The 25132-nt window shown below is 44.9% G+C and overlaps 1 pseudogene across 1 annotated transcript; it reads right to left on the reverse strand.

Annotated features, from left to right (window-relative positions):
- Nucleotides 1–4130: 4130 nt before the first annotated feature.
- Nucleotides 4131–5259, reverse strand: LOC310798184 (putative nuclease HARBI1 pseudogene; annotated as a pseudogene). The gene is made up of 2 exons: nucleotides 4541–5259; nucleotides 4131–4227 (listed from the first exon to the last, which is right to left on the reverse strand). The product of its transcript is annotated as a putative nuclease HARBI1 pseudogene (transcript).
- Nucleotides 5260–25132: the final 19873 nt, after the last annotated feature.

Raw genomic sequence — 25132 nt, forward strand, 5'->3', positions numbered from 1 at the left:
GACTGGGACACTCCCCCCCCCCCCGCCTTTCCAACACACCTGGAGCGGATCAGGCAATCAGCGGATGGGGCTGATTTAACCCAGCTGTGACGAGCTGCATGGGAGAGAGCTGAGCAGAGCTAGTGTGGCCAGGTGGAGTGAGAGCGGAGCGGCACGGGCAGGACACGTACGACAACAGACTGAGCTGGTGTGTGGGCAAGGCAGTCGGACAACGGCAAGTGTGGCCCGACCAGGGTGGAGCACACACGCAGAGGATTGCACAGTTACGAGGAGACCAGGAGGAGGACGTGTGCTGTCGGTGCGACGCCTCCCCCCTTTCCCCCCGCTTATGCCCAGCAGAGGAAACAAGACTGGTATCCGTGACTTTCTTAAAGAACAATCATTGTTTTTACGCTTGCCCTCCCCATGGCCAGGGGCGGTTTTAGCATCAGAGCTTTGGGTGGGCTCAGCCCACCCAAAGGTCATGGACCACTGAACCCCTAGGGGGGTCCGGGGGCATGCCCCCCCGGAAGAAAATTTTGTACAGTTTCAAGTAAAAATGGATCAAACTGGCGCACTTTGAGATCAAAATGAAGAGACTAGATCTATGAAGAACTACACACATCAATATCTTCTTTACCGTTCTGTGGTTTTACAGCAATGAAAAAATAATTGTTTCCCTATATATACTATATATATTCTGCATACAGGTTACTATATGGTAGAATTATGCTTGCATAAATAATACCAAAATCACTTCAGGGGAGTTTCAAGTAAAGTAACATTTTGCTTTGTAGGCAAAACAAAAGTAAAATTAAATCAAAAGGGAACTTCCTAACTTATTGGCTGGAATAATATTCCGACAAGATAATAATATACTGTAAGCACTAAAGCAGGAGTTTGCAGTCAACTAGTTGAAATTAATATGTGGCAGTATTTGTGGGGGTCAAAATCTATGTAGGGTGTACCACCACAAATAGATCAGTGTATGGGAAACACTGACTATTAAATTGTGTGACTAGAAAGACACCAATAAATCTGAGAAAATGTACTTTAATTTTGAACAACAGCACTACAACGGTGGCATTACAAATGGTATTATGAAATTATTGTGTGAAAAAACAAGAATGCCACTTTTTTCATGAACTTTAAGCAGAAAATTAAAAAATAGTTTTAACACATTAAGTGCCATAGATGACCTAACTCGTCTTACATAATCCAGCGCTTGAGTGCCAAGGACGAGCTAACTCGTCTTACATAAACATTTTTTTTTTTTGACGGTGGGACATCAATCAACCCCTTTTACATCTTCGAGATAACTATTGGAGCAAGAGAATGTGTATAATCTATTTTACCGACCACTAAGTGGCGACAGAGACAGAGAGAAAGCCACAGCCACGGGACCCGTGGACCAAAAGCAGCCGCCTCCCGCGGAAATGGCTTGGCGATTTTACAGTCACAAACGAACGAGCCTCATTCTCATACTGTAGGCGGGGACGCTTCGCGCTGCTGCGGTGGGGGGTTCCAGAAATGACTGGGTGAGCAGCATAAAGCCTAGAGTCGCACGGGGCTTAATCGGGGCTCTCAAACCCAAGAGACAGTGAGACCTATCCACACTCGCTGCCAGGGAGAGGCTGCTCAACTCGCTGGAAACTCCCAGCAGCAGACGGAGGGAGGAGCCCGGAGACACACACACAGAACGGACAGAGATCCCCTCCCCCCAGAGCCGCGGAGCAACGCGCGAACACACACACACACACACACACACACACACACACACAATACAGTATACAGACTCGCCCAAAGGCACCCACAATCACAGGCAGGTGACTGTTCTGCTGAATTTCACAAAACTGCGATTATCTCAGCTTGCTGTCTCATACGCTAAAACCATGCTGTACTCAACGGCTAATATCTACATAACTACTAACTCTGCAAACTAACTCTTTTAGACAGAGAAAGCACACATTCTATTAGTTATTTTTAGATGATTGGTGTTCACGAAGTCTTAACAGAAAACAGATCCTCGGCTGTTGTAAAATGAGCCAGAATCCTCAAAAAAAAACCTGGCACAACTTACCTACAGGATTGAAAAAATGGCTGGCACTCAATGTGTTAAAGCAAAAATAAATAATAAATAAAGATCATTTTAACATTGGCTCAACCAGCCCATCTTACTGACCACCAGGGGTCCTGGGGCCGGTTGCACCAACTGGTCTTAACTATGCCTGTCGTAACTCTTACGTCGGTCTTAGTTAAGACCATGGATTTACGCCTGTTGCACCAACACGGCTTACGCCTGGTCTTAACTACGCTGGTCGTAGCAATGCGCGTTCATGTGAATTGGCGGGGAATGCCCTCTGATTGGCCCACAAATGTGCCTCGCGCCCTGCTATTTCACACTGACCCCCGCGAAAATAACTTGCTTTGTTTCATTTGCTTTTATTGTAAGAATAGACAATGGCCGAACTAAAGAGAACGCGGAAAGGTAATTTCACGGACATTGAAATAAGGAAACTTATCGAAATGTACAGCCAGCATAGGGAGATACTGACAGCAAAGCAGTCAAATGTAGTTACGAATAAGAGGAAGAAGAATATATGGGCAGAAATAGCGGAGGTGATTAATGTGTGTTCAGACTCAGGGATAATTCGCACAGAGGAAGATTTGAATAAGAAATGGAAGGATTTGATGACCAAGGCGAAGAAGGACGCATCAGCCCGAAAGCACCATCCTACTGGTGGCGGTCCTCCCCCGAAAGTGTCAATATATAGTGACATTATTGTTGATATGTTTGGGGAGCATTCCCCTGTATTCACTGGGTTGGAGGGTGCTGAGAGCGGTGGGCCCCGGGAGGAAGACGTGGTGGAGGAGAGCCAGGCCGAGCCAGAGGATGTGTGTGAGGACAGCGGTGTTTGGAAAGGTGTGTGGATTTTACATAAAACTCCACATTTGTTTTAAAACAAATACATGGTAAATAAGTCTAAAATGTATTATGGTAGGCCTAATTAGTTATTTTATTTCAGATACACCCGATGCCACTCCTCAGCAGCAGCCTTCAGGCAGCGGCAGCAGTCATCCACCCCGTCAAAAGAAAAGGAAGAGGGAGGACCTTCAACAGGTGCTGCTGGAGAAGGAAATCATCAGAGTTGAGATGGAGACGAAAAAACTCCAGACGGAACAGGAGAAGTTGGAGTTGGAGAAGGAGAAGTTGGTGTTGGAGAAGCAAAAAATCAAGCTGCAAATTCTGCTGCTCCAGCAACAGCTTGCTAGGCCAGTGACAGTGTCCCTCGTTGACGAGGACGGGCAGAGCATCACTCTGAACCCGCTGTAGCCTAGTTGTAGCCTATATTGTTATATTTATATTTTTCTATTTATTTGTTCGTTATGTTGTATATATATATTGTTCTATCATATTATCGCCAATTATTATTAGCATATATCACCAACAAATCCTTCCATTTCTTGCTCAGATCACCCTCTTTGCGAATTGTTTCAGAGTCCAGAGCACACATTAACAGTCTCCGTTATTTCTGCCCATACAGACTGCTTTTTGTTGTGAGTAATTACATTTGACTGCTTTGCAGTCAGTTTAGCTGTATGCTGGCTGTACATTTTGTTGAGTTTCCTTATTTCATTGTCCAAATAAAATATCCGCCAGAAAAGGCGAGACAGTACGAGCTTCTGTTCTTTCAATCACAATTTAAAAAATACAAACATATTGGCAAAACATAGGTGCCTGCATGGGTGAAAAGTAGCCTATAGGCTACTATTAAGAATGAAAGAATCGACCACATCACTTGTTAACAATACAATATTTATTTAATCTTCTATAGCTGCCCATTTATTTTTTATTTTTTGACTTGTAAACAAGTAAAAAAAAAAACAATGTTTTCAAGACAACGAGCAGACATTTAGACGGGAATTATGCAATTGGGAAATAAGCAATACATTGGAAATGGTCAAATGACAAAGAGCTGATTAAGAGGTTTCGATTATGTAGGAGAGATCTTTTTGAACTTAATGAAGAGCTGTCAACGGATTTACAGTATGTGCCAGACGCGGGAATGCAGCGCTACCACCGGCTTTAACAAGAGGAGTCCGAATCTATTAGCTGCTAGCCTATAACATGTTCACAATCCGTGTGCGGGCTAGTCGGCCACCGATATCCCCGTGCGCTGCTGCTGGGACCACGGGCTGCAGATCTTCCTCGTCCTGCACCGGCTGATGCCTGGGGAGAGGGATCCTCTTGGAGACACAGATGTTGTGGAGCACCGTGCATGCAGCTATCACAGTGCAGACTCTTTCAGGATGCATCCTCATCTCCCCGTGAAGACAGTGAAACCTAAAATACAGATAATATTAGTTAAAACTGCATGTTTTTGAATGGAGTTTGGTATTTCCATCTTTACACATTTGTTTAGTTATTCAGCATACTTGTGTATTTTAATTATTATATATTTATACATATAATATATAATTAATTATATGTAATTGGCCTATAGTTTCTGTGCAAGGGATTTTTTTTAAGATAGCCTATATAGCCTATTATGCAGCTTACCTGCGCTTGAGGACACCGATGCACCGCTCCACAACTGACCTAGTTGCAGAGTGGATGGTGTTATAACGCCGTTCTTGGTCAGTTCTCGGAGCGATGATCGGTGTCATCAGCCAGCGTTTCAGTGGGTAACCACTGTCCCCAAGGAGCAGCCCGTTCACCCTGCCAGCCTCGAAGTCCTGGTACAGGGCACTCTCCCGGAGGATGCGAGAGTCGTGTGTCGATCCAGGCCATCTTGCCACCAAATTAAAGATGGTATATGTGGCATCGCAAGCTATCTGAACGTTGATAGAATGATAGCCTTTGCGGTTGACAAATAAATATTCATCTTCAGATGGTGCCTGGATCTTGACGTGGGTGCCATCAATACACCCCACGATGCCCGGGATGCCGGAGGCCTGAAGGAAACGCTGTTTCATCCCCGCAGCCTCTGGTTCAGTAGGGAGGCGAACGTGAACAGCAAGGCGGCGTTTCAGTGCCAGGGAAACTCTGCGAATGACCCGACAGGCAGTTGACTTGTGGACTCGGATCATGTCCCCAACGGTGTTCTGGAAAGCCCCGTTTGCATAAAAACGAAGAGCAATTAGCACTTGCAAAGCCGGTGGCAGCGCTGCATTGCGGTCTGACACATACTGTAAATCCGGTGACAGCTCTTCAATAAGTTCAAAAAGATCTCTCCGACAGAACCGAAACCTCTCAATCAGCTCCTCGTCATTATACATGTCCAATGGATTGCTTCTGTCCCTAATTACTCTCTCCCGTCTAAATGCCCGCTCGTTGTCAAGACGGTGGACAAGACGACGTGCCATTGTTGTCAAATTTCGCGCCGTCACTGTGCCACTATGCTCGAGAGTCTAATCATAATACAGTGGCCACTACTGTATGTGCGTCACTACACCCTCCCTCCTCCCACCCCCCTCCTCCTGTGGAAGCCCCGGGGGAAAATGGCGGCGCCCATTAGTGTCAGGGAGTCTGAATGAAATTGAATGTAACGTTCCCAATTCTATGTATTAAATTCTAAAAGAATTAACGCCAACATTTGGGAAGGCTAAGCCACACAAGTAGTTAGTTATAATCTAACGTCGTGCTTTCAAAGACGGCGAACTGGCGATGTTACGACGATGACGGTCAAAAAGGTCTCCGCGGAGATCTCTGTTACAGGCAGGCTCTACGCCTCCTCCTGACGAGGCGTAGGAGTTACGCCTGGTCTTAGTGAAAAGAAGGCTTAAGTCGTCTTGGTGCAACCGGCGTAGCTGTAGGTCGTAAAGTTACGACCAACTTAGCTTAAGACCAGTGTAAGACCAGTTGGTGCAACCGGCCCCGGGTCCTTAATCCCTTTTTATTACTCCCATGCCACTGGTACTGTACACAAACAAGGCTGTTTAAATATCTGCCTTGCACTCCCTTAGAGCAGGGGTGTCAGACTCATATTAGGTAGAGGGCCGGATTTGTTCAACTGAGACCTCATGGGGGCCGGATTTTTTTTTTACTAAAATCAATTCGACTCATTTACCCATTTACTTCACAAAAGAAATACTGCTCTTTCCATTTCTCTTGAAACTGCCTGCATTCCGTGTCAACCTTTCTCTTTTTCGACAGCATCTTGTTCAGGGGCGGACTGGGATCATAATTCAGGCCGGGCATTAGATACCAAGCAGGCCAGGCCGATACGGGCCGACGCGCGTGCCGGCGTCAGAAAAATTTGGGCCGTTTAAAGCTCAATTTGGGCCGTTTGAAGCCAGATGTGGGCCGTTTGAAGCCCAATTTGGGTCGTTTAAAGCCAGATTTGGGCCGTTTGAAGCCCAATTTGGGCCGTTTGAAGCCCAATTTGGGCCAAGTCCAATTTTACAATGAGATGCACCCACTTTAATCCTGAATAAAGTAATAAAACCACTAGTAAACCAGTAGGCGGTGCCTGGCCTGCTGTTCAGTGAGTGGCCTGACTGCGGGCACAATTTTTTTTTTTTTTTTTTTGCAGGCCAGGCCAGGCCACCGGGCATTTGCCCGACGTGCCCGATTATGCAGTCCGCGCCTGATCTTGTTGATTCTTTTGTTTTTTGGTAGGTAGCTGAATGCGCGATTCAATTCCAGCGTGGCATCATGGCGGCTTTGTTTACACCTGATGACCTACTGACATACTTCCTTGTAGTGCAGGTTAATTAACTTATGAATGAACTCTTAGCTTGCTTATTAGCCACACGTAGTTCATGATAATGGGGTGCAAATTTAATAATAATAATAATATATATATATATATTTTTTTATATTCCAAAACATCTCGCGGGCCGGATGAAACCTGCCCGTGGGCCGGATCCGGCCCGCGGGCCGTATCTCTGACATCCCTGCCTTAGAGGGAAATAACAAGCCTGTAAGAACTTTTATTGAGATACTGAACTAACATCACAGCAAGACATAAGTGATGCCATGCACGCATGTTAAGCTATCGTCATCATCACATCAGACAGGCTGTGTAAAGCAGCCACTTGCGATTCTGAAGGGCTTAATTTCATTCAGATAACAAGGGACCCGTTTGAAAATGTTTGTCACTTATGCCCATATGTTTCTCAAAAAACATCACATCCATTTACACCCGCTTACTGCGAGCTAGCATGACATGGCTGGCTGGTGCCATGGTAGCCTAGCTACCTTCCTCCAGTCCACCTGTTTGTCTGAGGCACAGCGACAAGTTCTTTTGTTTAGCCTACGACAACGTTACGTGCTAATTTGCATATCAATATGCGCTAATTAAGTAACTACTAATGACTCTGACTGCTCAATGCTCACCTCAGTTTCATTGATCATGAGTGGGGAGAACGATTGTGTGGACTGTGGAGGACCACTTCGCTGCTGTACTGTGTGTGTGACCTGTGTGAAGTGATGTGGGATTAGGCAGATAGATGGAGGAGGGAGCGCCTGCGCAGCCGCGGTTCTAGAAACTTTTCGGGTGGGCTGAACCCCCCTAAATTTTTGTCTCAGCCCACCCTAAGAACATAGAGGGGGGGGGGAAACATGCACACAGCGCATTGAGTGTAGTCAGAAACTGCTACTAATGACCACCATGGATTTGGAGAGGGATTTAAAAAAAAAAAAAAAGTTTTTTTGCCTCTATTTTTTTGGGTGGGCTGAGACTATTTTTGGGTGGGCTAAAGCCCACCCAAAAACGGCCTAGAACCGCCCCTGCCCATGGCCCATGGATAACGCTCCCCCCCACCCCACTCTTCCCGCTGCTGCCTACAATGACTTTTAGCTCTTTTATTCCACTGCTTGCATTTTAATGATTGGCACATTTTTATATAAAGACCCTTTCTGAACCAGAACTGTGCTGTGTGACTTTTAACACATTGAATGCCAGCCATGTTTTCATTCCTGTAGGTAAGTTGTGCCAGGGGTGTTTTTGACGATTCTGGCTCATTTTAGAACAGCCGAGGATTCTTTTCTGTTAAGAATTCATGAACACCAATCATCTAAAAATAACTAATAGAATGTGTGCTTTCTCTGTCTAAAAGAGTTAGTTTGCAGAGTTAGTAGTTATGTAGATATTAGCCGTTGAGTACAGCATGGTTTCAGCGTCTGGAAATTTATTCAGAGATAAATGGCTTTTTGTGAAACAGTCACTTTAACCATTCATTTTTGGCATCAGTAAGACCGTCAGACATTCTAAACAATAGTTTTGAACAGTAATTTCCTCCATAACAACAGGAAACACCCCTCTCATTCAAACTCCTCCCTCCGTGTGTCTTCTCCTCCTTCCTCCTGGCTCTAACAGCGGGCGTGTCAGAAGCGCGTTGCTGCTGCTGCCTGCCTGCCTGTCTGCGTGCGGCCGCTCTCGGGCAAGACGAGTCTGAAATGGATTACTGTCAAATCGCCTCGCCATTTCCTTGAATGGCTTGCTCCCGCGGTGTGTGTGTGTGTGTGTGTGTGTGTGTGTGTGTGTGTGTGTGTGTGTGTGTGTGTGTTCGCGCGTTGCTCCGCGGCTCCGGGGCGGAGGGGATCTCTGTCCGTTCTGTGTGTGTGTCTCCGTCTCCGGGCTTCTGACTGTAAAATCGCCAAGCCATTTCCGCGGGAGGAGGCTGCTTTTGGTCCACGGGTCCGTGGCTGTGGCTTCTATCTGTCTCTGTCGCCACTTAGTGGTCGGTAAAATAGATTACACACATGCTCTTGCTCCAAATAGTTATCTCGAAGATGTAAAAGGGGTTGATTGATGTCCCACCGTCAAAAAAAAAAATGTTTATGTAAGACGAGTTAGCTCGTCCTTGGCACTTAAGCGCTGGATTATGTAAGACGAGTTAGGTCGTCTATGGCACTTAATGAGTTAAGACTGGGGTATTTGAATTCACTTTTTAAGTGTTCCGTGGATTGTGACAAATACATTTGTAGACTGGTGTGGTGAGCACCACCTGAGCATCAATGTGAGGAAAACTGAAGAAATGGTGTTTGACTCTAGATCAATAGGAGACCACAGTCCTATTTGTATCAATGGCCAGAACATCAAACAGGTCTCCTCTTATAAATATCTAGGGGTCTATTTCCATAATCTGCTTAACTGGCAGGTGCACGTGTCAAACATCTGCTCAAGGATTCATCAGTGCCTTCATTTTCTGCAGCGTCTGAGAGTCTTTGGAGTTGGTAGAAATATTATGATGATCTTTTATAGAGCGGCCATTGAGTCGGTACTGCGCTATGGTATAACTAGTTGGTTCAGGAACCTAACGGTTAAATCAAAAGCCCAAATATTGAACTTGGTCAAGACAGCAGGGAAGGTGATGGGGCAGCCCCCACCCCCTGCCCCCCAGGACTTATATGTCCAGTCTACTATTCGGCAGGCCAACAACATCTTAGATGACCCCTCGCATGTGATGAATTCCCAATTTGAGCTTCTAAACTCAGGAAGGAGGTACAGGGTCCCTCTCTGTTTCAGCTTCTAAACTCAGGAAGGAGGTACAGGGTCCCTCTCTGTTTCAGCTTCTAAACTCAGGAAGGAGGTACAGGGTCCCTCTCTGTTTCAGCTTCTAAGCTCAGGAAGGAGGTACAGGGTCCCTCTCTGTTTGAGCTTCTAAACTCAGGAAGGAGGTACAGGGTCCGTCTCTGTTTCAGCTTCTAAACTCAGGAAGGAGGTACAGGGTCCCTCTCTGAAGGAGGTACAGGGTCCCTCTCTGTTTGAGCTTCTAAACTCAGGAAGGAGGTACAGGGTCCGTCTCTGTTTGAGCTTCTAAACTCAGGAAGGAGGTACAGGGTCCCTCTCTGTTTGAGCTTCTAAACTCAGGAAGGAGGCACAGGGTCCCTCTCTGTTTGAGCTTCTAAACTCAGGAAGGAGGTACAGGATCCCTCTCTGTTTCAGCTTCTAAACTCAGGAAGGAGGTACAGGGTCCCTCTCTGTTTGAGCTTCTAAACTCAGGAAGGAGGTACAGGGTCCCTCTTTGTTTGAGCTTCTAAACTCAGGAAGGAGGTACAGGGTCCCTCTCTGTTTGAGCTTCTAAACTCAGGAAGGAGGTACAGGGTCCCTCTCTGTTTGAGCTTCTAAACTCAGGAAGGAGGTACAGGGTCCCTCTCTGTTTGAGCTTCTAAACTCAGGAAGGAGGTACAGGGTCCCTCTCTGAAGGAGGTACAGGGTCCCTCTCTGTTTCAGCTTCTAAACTCAGGAAGGAGGTACAGGGTCCCTCTCTGTTTGAGCTTGAATGAATGAATGAATAAATGAATGAGTATTTATTTGTCCGTTAGGAAAATTGTTTTGTACATCATGGTCATTGGCAAAAAGGACATAAAAAACAACAGACAAGACAACAGCACAAGACAACACAAATTATTGGCAACATCAACACATCACAAGATTGGGCTAGGGGAGGGGTTGGATGGGTGGTGCTGGGGGGGATATCAGAGTCCGTTTATTAGTCCAATGGATCTGGGGACCAATGTGCACACGTCGCCGCAGACCAGCGCCGGAAGTCGTAAACTCAATCGTAAACTTGTAAACTCAGGAAGGAGGTACAGGGTCCCTCTCTGTAAACACAATCACTATAAAAACTTGTTTATCCCTCAATCGAACAAGCTCATTAATGAGAAGCTATAGGGGAGGGCAGACGGACATGTAGGACCTGAGAGCTCCTTGAATAGCGTGATATGGGCATAGCCTACGAGATACACATTCATGTATCTATAATGTGTGTGTGTGTGTGTGTGTTTGTATGTATGTGTGTGTGTGTGTGTGTGTGTGTGTGTGTGTGTGTAAGAGGAGGAGAGGGGCAGAGAGAGTGGCGGCGACTGTCTTTAATCAGAGCCTCCACAGTCTGCATGTCAAGTCTGCATCACATGGGTCATAATATGGTGATATTAACTTCAGACCTTGGACAGGCTCAGGCTCACTTAACCCCTCAGGCCGGGGTAGGGCCTGGCCTGAATGCCACAGACCTGGGTCGGGCTGGGGCCAAAATGTCAGGCCCGTGCAGCTCTCTACACTGTTTAATATTGATTTGCTTGCTGTCCTTTGAAGAACATAGGCTCAATACCATAACTGACCCCTGCGGATTGTCTCAATTAATTTCCCAACCAACAAGAATTTCTGTGAATAACATCGGTGTTAAAACTTCTAAATGTATTGATCACATTCTCACAAACACTCCTGATTTGTGCTTTTCACCCATTTCAGTCCCAGCTGGCTTCACTGACCATAATGTAATTGCTGTCACCAGGAGAACAAAGCTACCGAGCCTGTCCCAAAATTGTAGTCTCAATATCATTTAAGAAATTTCATGAGGATGCTTTTCTTGACGATGTTAAGAATATTAAATGGGCGGATGTATGCTCCAATCATGATCCTGAGATCTCTTTGAATTTATTTATGAAGTATTTCATGAAAATTGTGAACATTCATGCACCATTAAGGAAATTCACTGCTAAAGCAAAATGTGCGCCTTGGATAGAGATCGCATTTAAGAACTTGATGGCTCAAAGAGATGAGGCTAACAAGTTTGCTGCTCTTTCTGGTTCTCTTGTTGATAGAAAACATTGTACCACTTTATAATAACGTTCAGTCGTAAGTCATTTATAAGCCTTTATAATGATGAACTAACCATTTACAAAACATTGTCGATGATTAATAAATATTATGTTAACATACAAATGTGTTGTAAGTTATCTATAAACCTTTAGGAAATGAAGTGTTCCTCACCTGTTGTAAATGACGTGTAAATAATTTACAATTCATTTACAAGGCTTTCTGCATCCCGTAATCTAAAGTGTAAACCATTCATGACACATAAATGTGTCAAGCTGGGAATATGCTTGATGTTTGGCCCGGCCACACGGAAATGAGAGACACGGAATCCTGAGGAGAAAACGTGTGGAGCTTTTATAATTTGTGCGGGTTTCTGCTGGCGGAAGTGAGCGGGAGTCTTGAAAACTTTGTCCGCCCAGCCGCGTCCGTAGTTACAAAATTTGGGGTGTGCACAGCCAGGCGAAAACCGTCCGCACAGGAGCCTTGCGGAGGGGCGTGTCTGCTGATTTGACATTACTTTTCGGCACGGACACTCGCGGTCCTCGCCGATGCGGGAAGCATAATTCCAGCTTTACATACAAGGGGGTAGCTGTGTTTGTCCAAATTGAAGCCAATGCGGAAGTGTCCTCTTTGCCTGCAGGGGGCGCACCCATTTTTGTGGACTTCTGTTTTGAAGCCTCAAGTATGGCCTCGGTAAACACTTTCCTAATGAGTTCATGTCTCAATCACTAGTTGCAGACAATGTTGTCGTTGCAAACTATAGTTTGGGGTGTGATTGACAGGTCGCTTGTCCACTGATCACACAGCTCACCGATCACAGACCAATAGCAGGCCGTGCTCTGTGGGAAACCCGTGGCCTTGTGTCGAGATCCAAGATGGCAATGGCCAAAATGTCATATGTGAGGTGTCAAAAAACAGAAGTCCACAGACCAATGGGTCGCCCCCTGCAGGTCATTCAAAATAATGCAGGTTTAAGTGCACTTCCACATTGGCTTCAATTTTGACAGAACTACCCCCTTGTATGTAACACTGATGTGTGATGAATGGTTTACACTTTAGATTAGGGGATGCAGAAAGCCTTGTAAATTAATTGTAATTTATAAGAGGTATGGAACACTTCATTTACTAAAGGTTTATATGACTTACAACACATATGATATGTTAAATAGCATTTATTAATCATCTACAAATGTATATTCATGTTTTGTAAGTGATTAGTTCATCATTAACTAAAGGCTTATAAATTACTTACGACTGAACGTTATTATAAAGTGTTACCCCTATCATGCAAGCTGCTGCTATATAGCTGTAGATGCAGTTAGCAGGTGTAATTTGGTCGAAAAATAAAATAGTTTGTACTCAAACTGCTTACTGGTCTGTGGATTATCTTGACTGAGTAATCGGGTCATGATCTCTGGAAAGAGACATTGCTGTTGAGTTTTTCAAATGTATCTTGCACCATTTTTTGGCAATTTGAGCACCACCACTGCCGAGTGCCAACCAGTTCCATTGGACTTGAGCCAGGAGTCAGAAGTAATCTTAAATTAAGTATTTATCATCGATCTTGGCCAAGAGATGCATTCTTGCATATTCATGAGTGGATACACAAGCTTTTCCTTCCAATGAACAGAAAGTCAGACAGACTTATAGGACACACATCAGATTACATCTGTCTCGACGCACATTTGAAGGCTACTCTGCAGACAACCTATCTGGTATTCTGGCTCTGTACAGGACATAGTGACACAGTGACAGGGTACAGTATTCTAGCTCTGTACAGGACATAGTGACACAGTGACAGGGTACAGTATTCTAGCTCTGTACAGGACATAGTGACACAGTGACAGGGTACAGTATTCTAGCTCTGTACAGGACATAGTGACACAGTGACAGGACATAGTGACACAGTGACAGGGTAGAGTATCCTAGCTCTGTACAGGACATAGTGACACAGTGACAGAGTACAGTATTCTGGCTCTCTACAGGACATAGTGACACAGTGACAGGGTACAGTATTCTGGCTCTGTACAGGACATAGTGACACAGTGACAGGGTACAGTATTCTAGCTCTGTACAGGACATAGTGACACAGTGACAGAGTACAGTATTCTGGCTCTGTACAGGACCTAGTGACACAGTGACAGGGTACAGTATTCTAGCTCTGTACAGGACATAGTGACACAGTGACAGGGTACAGTATTCTAGCTCTGTACAGGACATAGTGACACAGTGACAGGACATAGTGACACAGTGACAGGATATAGTGACACAGTGACAGGGTAGAGTATTCTGGCTCTGTACAGGACATAGTGACACAGTGACAGGGTACAGTATTCTGGCTCTGTAGCCTATAGGACATAGTGACATACTGACAGGGTGCAGTGTGAGCTGCAAATGTGCGCTACAGGCTAACTGAATATGACGTCTGTCTATATATGTGTGTATGTGTAACTTAAATGAAAATGTGTATGAATTTAGTGATTGTCCAAATAAAGGCTAATGTGATTAAAATGATCCCTATCAGTCTCCAAACATACAGAGGAGAAAGATCAGTTATACTATCACTATTATACACTGATGAAGGCTGGAGGCAAGCAAACATTTTGTCCATTATGAAATGAAAACGTCTTTTAAAGAATAGTTTGGTATTTTGAAAATTGGGTATAACACGTTTTCCCTCATGGGGTGTCTGCTCCGCCTGTTCGGTCACAACGGGTGGCCCCCTCCCGCTCTACTTCTGTAGAAAGTTAGGGGCAAACGCCAGTGTTTGAAAACTATGATAAACGTCTGTATACTGTCTCTGTTTTCAAAACAAAACACTCACAGTATATAATCATCACCATAGTTCCTATCAAATAGAACACAACTATAGAGAGCCGCAGGAACGAGTCTGGAAATCATTGATGCTAACACTCCTGGTTCTTCACTGTTTTTGCCTTGGGATTTTTGAATGGGTTTTTGGCGCGATGCTTCTAATAAGGTCTCTGGGCAACGCAAGCTTAATCAAACGCGAACCAGTGTTTAGTAATATCATCTTCACACATGAGGACCACTTTTATGAGTTTTGAAGCTTTTACGTGCCGTTAAAAGGGCGGCTCGCTAGCAAACGGCTAAATGAGACTACACTGTTGAGTCGGCAGGGATATTATACGTCAATAACGTCATCACTTCAAAGGATGAACATGGAAATTCTCTTTGCCTCACCTGGTTCAGCCCGGGGTAATCGGTGCACAGCTGCGCACACATCAACAACAGTCCAGGTTGAGTGCTGACGAGTGCTGACGGGACGTGGAAGCCTATGCGACACTGTGTGTCGTTCTGGATTAGCTTAGCACGAGCTTTTTACTTCGAGGGCTCGCATTTATGCTTCAAAACTCATGAAAGTGGTCCTCATGTGTGAAGATTATCCCGCTGAACACTCGTTCGCTTTTGATTAAGCTTGCGTTGCCCACAGACCTTATTTGAAGCATTGCGCCAAAAACCCATTCAAAAATCCCAAACAGTGAAGAACGAGGAAGTCCGGGACTTCCGCGTTCTGACTACAAAAATACGTCATCCCTGCGGCTCTCTATTGACAGAAAGCTATTCTTTTTCCAAAATATTGAACTCTTTAACTCTCTTTCCAATCCATCTTGTGTGACTCCATCCATTCAACTGCATCATCTAATAATTGGACACCGCACTGTACTGTCTGTTAATTTGTGTTTGCATATAAATGTATTATGAATGAGTATTCTGGTGTGGGTGTTTACTGATTTATTATGTGAAATACGGTCAGGTGTTATGCATTGTTCTTAAGTATGATGCTGAACGATGTCATTTTTTTACAGATTCAAATTGCGCATTTTACATTGCTGTAATTCACAGCAATGCCTGGAGAATGCACTTTCCAAGCTCCTGGAGGGTTTTTAGGCGATTATCCTTCATATTCACTTGCTAATTATATATTATATCCCTTTCTTTTAGATTGTTATAGCATAATGTGTAAGTAAAGGAACTAAATGAAGCAGTCTGAGCCCATGCAGTGGCCTCTGTGACTCATCTTCCCCCCCGACCGCCTCACAGGCCAGATGGTTACACTGCAGGAAGTCTGGCTCTGTGCTCTGACAAACAGCTTTCCTTTCTGCCATGTTTCTGTTTCAGCTCAGTCTGCTTGTGCTTCTGCTGGTGCAGTGAGGTCCTCCTCAGTGGCAGCGGCTGAATCAAAGCTGCGGTGCTCACACGCTCCTGTGGGTTCAAAGGTCAGCGGCTGCTCAGTCAGTGACTCAGTGACAACGGCCTGTTTGTTTGGTTCAAGATAGATAGATAGAGTACTTTATTCATATTGCTAGAAAGAAGCAAGAAACAATACAATACGTAAATATGCAAACTACAATATACAACTTTACTTCCACCGCCGTTACATCTTTCGTTTCCCGGAAACTGTAAGTATAATAAATAATACTATTATTTCTATGACTAAAGCTGTACACTGTTTGATTATTTATATTATAATTGCAATGACTATGCCGTACCCTGTATGGCGTATTATATTACATGGTAATATAGCTATGACTATGCATTGTGAGTGTGCAAAGTGCAACGTGTGCATGAGTGTGCACTGTGCATGTGCAGTATGGATTCAACATTCAGGAGGGTCATTATAGGAGGGTGGGAGAGAGGGAGAGGTAGGGAGAGGAGGGCCCTCCTCTCTCGGCATGTCCAGGAGTGATTGTATATTGTTATTGCGGTGGGCACGAAAGACCTCCTGTAACGGTCCTTGCTGCAGGGGAGCTGACGGAGTCTCTGACTGAAACCGCTCCGTTGTCAGCCAGCAGGTCGTGTAGGGGGTGTGTCTTGTCATCCATGATTTTGAGTATTTTTTGTAGCATCTTTCGCTCCACAACCACCTCCAGGGGCTCCAGAGTGGTCTCCAGCACAGAGCCATGCTCTCCTCAAGTGGGCGGAAACATTGACTTTCTGCTCAACTCACACAAGTTCAAGTTTAATTTCAAATTGTATTAAGATTATAGATTAACCCCTTGAGATATATTATCATCTCATTTTCGAGGGCGTACCAATATATTTTACAATCAATATACAGAGGAGTGTAAAAAAAAAAAAAAAAAGATGGACATACAATAATCAATACAGATCGACACACAATAATCAAGATGACAACATAAGGGCAGGCAAAACAAAAGAAAACAAGACTTGGTCGAAACCTATATGGCCTAGTCTCGGTTTCCAGACGTTTGGTGAGCGGCGCCAACAGCGCCACCTAACCACCAAACGTCTGGGAATTTCATTGTCAAAATCTGTCTCTTCGAGCCCGGCGAGAACGGCCGGCAGCAGACATTTATTATTCAAATTTTATTTGGTAGCGGCAATGCAATGTTTCATAGTTCCAATATAGAGCAAGACACTGATGTGCTGCAAAGAGAGTTTATACCTGTTGTTTATTTTACAATAATTCTTCCTACCTGGAAGTGGTATTCGAGCCATTTTTTGTTGTTGTTCCTCCCCAAATTTACAGAATAGCTTCAGAACTGAGCTTTGGATCAGTGTTTTTGATCACAAGAGTAAACTATTTACAGAGCAGAAACAGATTTTTTTTTATTAATTAAAAACATGCTGTATTTTTTTTAAGCAAAATGCATCAACTCCCGCCCCCCCCCCCCCCACACACACACACACACAAAGTCAAACCAAACCACAGTGTGTGTGTGTGTGTGCAGAACAGCTTTAGAATAATGACCTATTTTTTATAAAGACCACAAGAAAAAAGGTTGAATTTAAACACTTTATTTTGAACAAGCTTATCAAGGCACAGAGGTAGTAATTTTACTGTTAACACAACTATTAAAAACAGTGGAGACACGCACATCCCAAAAAGAAATCAAAGGCAGGTGCCGGACCCAATGAAGACCGCAATAGAAAAAATTAGTAGAGTCCGCACACTGTAGCTCCCGTTTAAAGTCGAGCTGACATCAAAAATCACTTTTTTCTTATTTTAGATCACATCCCTGGGTATTCAGTGCACCTATATAATAATGTATGCAAAAAAATAAATCTAGACTATGTGATCATGGTCTCGCCTTCTTTAACACAGCACAGCAAAAAGTCCAGGTGTGCCATGAGATTTTGTGACAACCAGGCGTTAAATTGAGAGAGCTATAGATTTAGTATGAAACAACATATACAATTATGTCACTATTCTAACTGATTAACCTCGAAATTACCTGCAAAAGGTTCAAAAACACTTACAAAAGAATCACATTCGATCTATGAATACCACCCCCCCCCCCCCCCCCCGCGCTCTACAGATGAATGGACTATTCCTTCTTGCCCAGTTGAGCCTGCATGGGCAGCGCGTGAAGCCAGAGTCCCGAGTGGAGAGTGAGAGGACAGACACACATGTTCATAGGGAAGCATTAACTACTACAGGTAGCGTGGTGCAATTCAACACATCAAATTATTCACAAAAGTCAGCGCTTTGTAACACACAAAGCGCGCAGGTGAATCTTATGAATGGAAAGTGAAAACGATACGTATCATACCGCATTTCCCAGTGGGCATACGCAAATCTGAGTCATTTCGCATTGTGTATACGCCGTATACCTGCGTATCACGTAGACAACACCACTGACTAGAGGGTAACAAGATCTGTACTTATAGGCTAATTACGGGGTACCACACTGTAGTTATAGTGTAACTACGGGGTACAAGGAGTGAATTTAGCCTGTAACTAGAGGGAGAAGCACTGCCTTACACGCGTTTTTGGTCTTCTGAGAAGGATCTACGAAGGATGTAGCAACTGCTCTGTGTTTACTTTCTTAGATTTATTAGCTACCTCAATTCATTTCTCATATCCTCTTGGATGAACTGTTCTTACATTTAATTGGCATTAAGTTTTAAACATGAATAATTAATAATAATTTCAGTGTTTGAAAACACACCTACACATGTAAAACAAACAATGTTTGAAAAGAGTTTGTCCATAGCTTCAGGCCTCATATCAACAGGTCAGTAAATCACTTTCGGAGGGAAATTCCACTGACCTAACATGCTTTAAAGGCAAATCTTCTTAAAGACTTAATGTTGATAGACAACTGTTTCTGTTACCACGTTTCAACATCCACCTCAGTGCAGTTCAGTTCTCATTTCTGCTTGAGGTCAAGTTCAGCTTTTTGGAAAGGTAAGGGTCCTGCTTACAGAAGACGGTGATCATAATTAAACTGGCTTCTTCTCCTTTCCTTTGCACCATGTCGATCAATTCTCGTGCTTTGTCTGGTCCGGGTTTTGTTCTGACCAACTCCATTTCTTCCTGATTTAACACCCCCTCCCGCAGAAGTTCATCCAGCATGCTGTCTAGAACAGGTCCAGTCACTCGCTTGACAAACTCTGGCCGAACTGAGCGTAGCCTCTCCCCTGCTGAGAGACTCAGAGCCCTTGGATCGTCGGGACTGCCGGGACAAGGATCTGGAAGGTAAGTTGAAAAAAAAATACTTCTATTCAACAATCAGCATTCACATTGCAACAGAGGCCTCTTTAGAGATGAGAAGAATTTGAGAAGGACCAAATTAAAATAATACTCTAGTATACCTCCATGCTCCGCACCCCCATGTACAATTGCAGGACTTTTCTATTACTTTGCACAACTAAGCTGGAGCGCTTCCAAGACCTGAAATGTCCTTCCTTCCTGGTTTGTCAATGCTTATTTTCTATGGGATGAACAGACTGCTTTCAACTTGAATTAATTACATTCCTACAACTCGTACGCCTACAGTATATGCAATCCAAAAATGGACAGCATCTACTGTTGATGAGCAATATCTGTTGCTCATCTGTTGTTTATTTTTGATCTCTTGAGACTAACAGGAGCCTTCTCATTTTTGTATCAGACTGTGGTCAAAATGTTGCGTCTTATTTATTGCTCCTAAGGGTCGCTGATGAAAGGATGAAAAAGAGATGCACTAGTATACATCTCTGAGACAAATGAAGTTGCAATGAGATAACGGAACTGACGCCTTACACGACCACTTATACCCAAACCCGGCCAGCGTTAGTTTGGGGACCGAGTGACGTACTTCCTCCTTCTTTGCGGGGTATTCAAGAGGTTAATTGTCAGCTGTCGCAAGTCCCTTTTATTTGCAGATATCTGACAGTTTATGTGTAAAGTTTCATATTAAAATGTGCATGATAAAAGGTCCAAATACCTTACGAAAGTGCCTTTGATAAGATAAAGTAGCAGTGAGCCGCTTGGGCGACCGTACCACAGAAGAAGAATATACCATAAAGAAGAAAGGCCCTGTAAAACTAGCCCAGGCTACTGCAAAACTACGCTAGCAGCATAGACGTTCAGAGAGGACTGGTCAGCTTTGGGGATTTCAGCTCACAGCTTTTTCACCAGCAATAAGGTCATTTCCCAGACTCTGGTAAGGAAACAGCTATAGTGAATGATTAAAACAAGATGTCTCCAGAAAGAGAAGAAGTTTGACTTGTGCTTTCAGCCATTAAACCGAGTGGAAACAGCACAAGATCATTTGTAGCAGCAGTTGAAACAGAATTTTGATAGAATATTGGCAAAAAAGTGGTTGGGTTTGGCGTCGGTGATGCTAATCATTTTAGCAATATTTGAGAAAGTAAAGAGAAGAATGTGAGATGAGTCTGAGACTTCCATGAGACAAATCTGGGAAGTATGATCCCTATAGGAGAGTATAGATCTTGTGGCGGTTCCACAAAGAACATTACAGAGACATTCACCTTAATGTCCATGCACCCTTTAAGGAGTGAGGTTAGGTTAGGGCCTCACGTGAGTTGAGGAGTAAGTTAGCCCTTGTTCACAGTCTCCTCGTTCCTGCGCACCCCACAATTGGGGACCCAAACGTTATCTAAATCATGCACAGCACACTGCACGATTAATCAAAATAAAATGGCAATCTTGATTCCTATTAAGCGCCGATCTCATTTCTCAATTACGTAATTTCTGACGCATTTTCATTTGGGACATCAGCTGCAATAAAACAAGCAATCCTACTTTCGTGATGAAGTGAGCACACACATTGCAGCGAGGAGGCGGAGCAGTCAGCACTGAGACCGGGCACTGAGAAGAGAAAATAACCCAGCCGCAGACAGTGACACCGGAGGGCTGTACCACGAAGATCCAGGATCTGTCCCTTGATCTGGTTTGTCTAAACCAGATAATTGCCACGGAGCTCGATTGTAGTTAACTTGTACCACGAACGTAGATCGCTCACTCGTTAAGTAGAACCAGGTTTTTCTAATCAAGTTGAGAGCGCGTGCACATGAAAATGCCCGTGCACAGGAGTTGTGCCTGCAAAAGAGGCGTGGTTTTTAACAACTAGCCAATCACAATGCAATATGGACTGCTCCAGCTCAGAACCGTAGCTTTTACAGTGCCAGACACGCCTATTTTCTCATTCATTCAAAGCCAAACCGTGAAGCTTTACTACTATGTCAGAATCAAAATCTGCATTGGATATTATTAGTCTGTTCCCGAATGACTGTCTAAAGTTACCACTTTTATTCACATCAGTCATTTATTTGAAGAGCGGTTTCTGCCTCCATGTATCCTACAGCAGCTCAATTCACCCTCTCAATAAACTCAATAAAACCGGCATGTCTTTTTTGCGAGTGGAAGCAATGTGTAATCTATCTCAGTCCAAAATCCGTATGTATAGACCATTTAGGCTCAATGAATAATAATGATCTCATGATGTGTTTAGTCGCACTGATTGAATAATTCCTATAGGCTAATCAATAAAAAAAAGAATGATAATAAAATTAAAAAGGCTTCTGAACTGAATCGACATGGTACGTGCGGGCATAGATTTCATTTATAAAAAATAGCCTATTTTGTGGTCACATATATAGGCTATTGTCAGCAGTCGCATATCTCCATATTTCATATAATGATGCTGGAAATATGAAGTTCAATCACATCATACAGGCCAAAAGCAACACAGTTGCAGCTGCAAAATGCAGGAGTAGCCTAGATATGTTATATTAAATTGCTTAGATGTAGTAGCCTATTCTAGCATGTATGACCATTTCCAAACCAACGTCAGCCTCAGCTCCATTGCGCACACGGCACCGTGCACTTTGGAGACGTTTATGTAACCTTTTTATGCCGGTTTAGTGATATTTCTCCACTCACCATTCAGCTGCAATCGACCGGCGCGGTCAGACAACGTATCTAGGCTACTTGAGAGTACAAAAATGAATATATAAAAACATATTCCAAAGTGGTAAGTAGGGCTTAATTTAAATGTAGCCTGCAACAAGTGCAAGGCTAATCAGTCCTCGATTAATTCAACAGGAGCAATTTTTTTTCTTTTTTCTTTTCTTTTGAATGCGATGTATTTTTCATATGGGCACCATATGAATGGTGACTCGCTGTTTCCAGAGAGCTGATTGGTAAGCAGGTGGGTCTTTCATCGGTTTTGATCTTATCCTCTGAACTTAACCTGCTACAAAGCAGCCGTAGAGCATAAGTTGCTATGGTGATCTATCTCGATAAGAAGTTAACTAGCGTCGTGGTACGGCAAAACTAGGGTTAAACCTGAAGTTACCTCGCTAAGCCACTAATCTTGTTTCGTGGTACACCCGTCGGGGCTGAGAGGGAAAATGTTTTAAATAATAGTAGGGCAAACAAAAACGACAAAATGAATCCAGCGACAAATGGTTCACACTCTGCTGTGTGGAAGTTTTTTGGGTTCAAACAAGACGACAACACATAGGCTACTTTGCAAGCAGTGTAAGATATCAGATATGGCTCCCATCAACCCTGCAAAATTAGGGATTTACAGGAGCAAGCGCTATTCAATGCCCTCTCGCAACTACTCTTCAAACGTTGCATTATGGTCTACAAAATCAGCAGTGAACAAACATGGAGACAGAATTGCGAGGAAGATATAATATTGCGACAAGGAGAGATTTATGGTCCAGCCAAACTATGGAACCATATGAATAATGAGCCTGCCGGACTTCAGCATGAAAAGTCATGCCTATCAGGCCCAGCTCCAGACCCAAATTACAGTGGCCTGCCCTTAGCTTGGGGGGCCAAGCTACCCAAGGGGGGTCCGGGGGGATTCTCCCCCGGAAGAAGATTTTGTACATTTTAAAGTAAAATTCGTCAACCTGGTGCATTTGAGAGCAAAATGAAGAGGCTAAATCTATGAAGAACTACACACATCTCTAATGTGTTGTGATTTTACAAATAATTAGGCCTAAACAATTAATATTAAATGTATTTACACATTGTGCACAAATTGTATTCATTGTGACAAATATGTAACAAATAGTTAATATCCAGCCAGAATCATTGCAAATGGATGTTCAAAGTAACAGTTAGCAATTGCATTCAGTTAATCAATGCCTAATGACAGGTAGATTCCGTTTTAAACTTTAAAACAGAAAAACGGAAAAACGTTTTTAGCAAAAAAATAAAAATAAAAATAAAATAAAAATAATAATGGGGGGGCCAGTTTGGGGAATGGGGGGGCCCAGCCCGGTCTTTTTGAAAAAGATCAAATTTTATACATAGTGTAACGAGTCAGGAAATACACTGAGGCTTTCTTCTTAATTATGCTCTTTATTAGCACCCGACAGAGCACTGGTGGCCGTGCCCATGCCACAACACACACCAACCTCGCTAGCTCTCTCTTAGCTTAGCATAGCTCTCCACACACAGCCGTCTCTCACAGGCTCACGCTCCAACTCCCCGAGCTGTTTCGCTCTCTCGCACAGCTCCCCTCCCCCAGCCAATCCCAGGTGAGCCTCTCTCTCTCACCCCACCCACTGGCTGTACGCTGCCTTCACTGTCCCACAGAACCCCGTAAATCCCCACATACATGCCAAACCCCACAGGTAACCCACATGCACAGAACAGCATAACACACAGAGACAGTCAGACATCAACAAATACATTAGCACACAAAACGAGCCCGCTACACTACCTCCTCCCCATTAAAGTTTCTCTCCCACGAGAAGCACACTTAAGTCCCCAACCCCCAGGTGGGGTCAGTACTCCCCACATCCAAATGTTGGCTCCAATAGAAAAGTTCACGAACACGGCAGAGCGTCTCCTCAGCCCCGAAATGACCGGATCTGGGGGCCCTGTGTGCCCACTGCAGCACCAATCCCCACAGGTAGCTGGGCACAACCGCCTGGAACACCCTTTCCCCGTGCGGCCCCCCGTCTCCAAAAGGCCGTCCTTACACAGACGCAGGTCCGGAAACATTCCACAGTCCCTTCGTGGCACCGGAACACATGTGAATCTCCTCCACGGGGGGGCGGCGTCCCGCCGCCACCCACACGAGCACCGGACCGATGTCAGCATCCTCCGCCTGCCTGCGTCCCCACTCATCTACGTCAACATCCACTATGGTCACGTCGTCATCCGTCAGGTCCACATCTGAACAGTCCCCCTCTTCTTCTTCCTCCTCCTCTTGCACTCGCTCGTCCTCCCGCCCCCCACCCACAGGGGGCGGCGTCACTGCCTCAGCTTCCTGCACAGCAATCGTGGGGTGTGCAGAACGGCTAGGCTGGGCCGGCTTCTCCGGCATTGGCACCACCCGCTCACCTGGAATCACGAGCATCGCTCTCCCGACTGTAACAACGTTCTCTTCCCTCCGGCTGCTCACATTCTCCCCAGCCCGTGTCCCTCCTCAGTCCTCCAAAATCTCAGTGCAGTTTCTGGTCAAATGTCCAGGCTCCCCACATGAACAGCAGAGTCTCACCTGCCAGCCGCCCGCACGTCTCTCCTCTCGCGCTGTCCTCTGATCTCCGACAGTGTCCCGACACTCCCTGTTTAGATGCCTGAATGCACCACACGTCCAGCAGACTCCCGGGCGCCCCCAGGACCGCTTCCATGCGGCCATGGTCTGGCCCCCTGGAATGCTGTGGCCCCCCTTAGCCAGGTGACCATGTCCCCCACAAGTCCAACAAACTCTCTGCGGCTCCTCCATCCGCTGTTCTCCACGCTGCGTGGTCTCCCGCAACAGCTGCATCAGCTCCTCCGCCCAGGCAGGCGTCACCTCCAACAGCCGTCTGATCTCCTGCTTCAGGCGGGCCTCCATGCCAGCAAACTCCGAGCCGAAATCCGGAGCCAGTATATACTTCTCCTCCTCCGCCTTCATCTCCAGGCGATCCCCGCACCGCGCCATCATCCTCGTGGTCCTCGGCAGCAATTAGCAGCCATACCGCTAATGCTTAGTTTGACTTCTGACACCAGTGTAACGAGTCAGGAAATACACTGAGGCTTTCTTCTTAATTATGCTCTTTATTAGCACCTGACAGAGCACTGGTGGCCATGCCCATGCCACAATAACCCCCACAAACACACACACCAACCTCGCTAGCTCTCTCTTTGCTTCCTAGCTTTCCACACACAACCGACTCTCCCAGGCTCACGCTCCAACTTCCTGAGCTGTTCCGCTCTCTCCCACAGCTCCCCTCCCCCAGCCAATCCCAGGTGAGCCTCTCTCTCTCACCCCACCCACTGGCTGTACGCTGCCTTCACAGTCCCACAGAACCCCGTAAACCCCCACATACATGCCAAACCACACAGGTAACCCACATGCACAGAACAGCATAACACA

This window comes from Poromitra crassiceps (assembly GCF_964638095.1).
Source record: "Poromitra crassiceps genome assembly, chromosome: 2".
NCBI lineage: Eukaryota > Metazoa > Chordata > Actinopteri > Beryciformes > Melamphaidae > Poromitra > Poromitra crassiceps.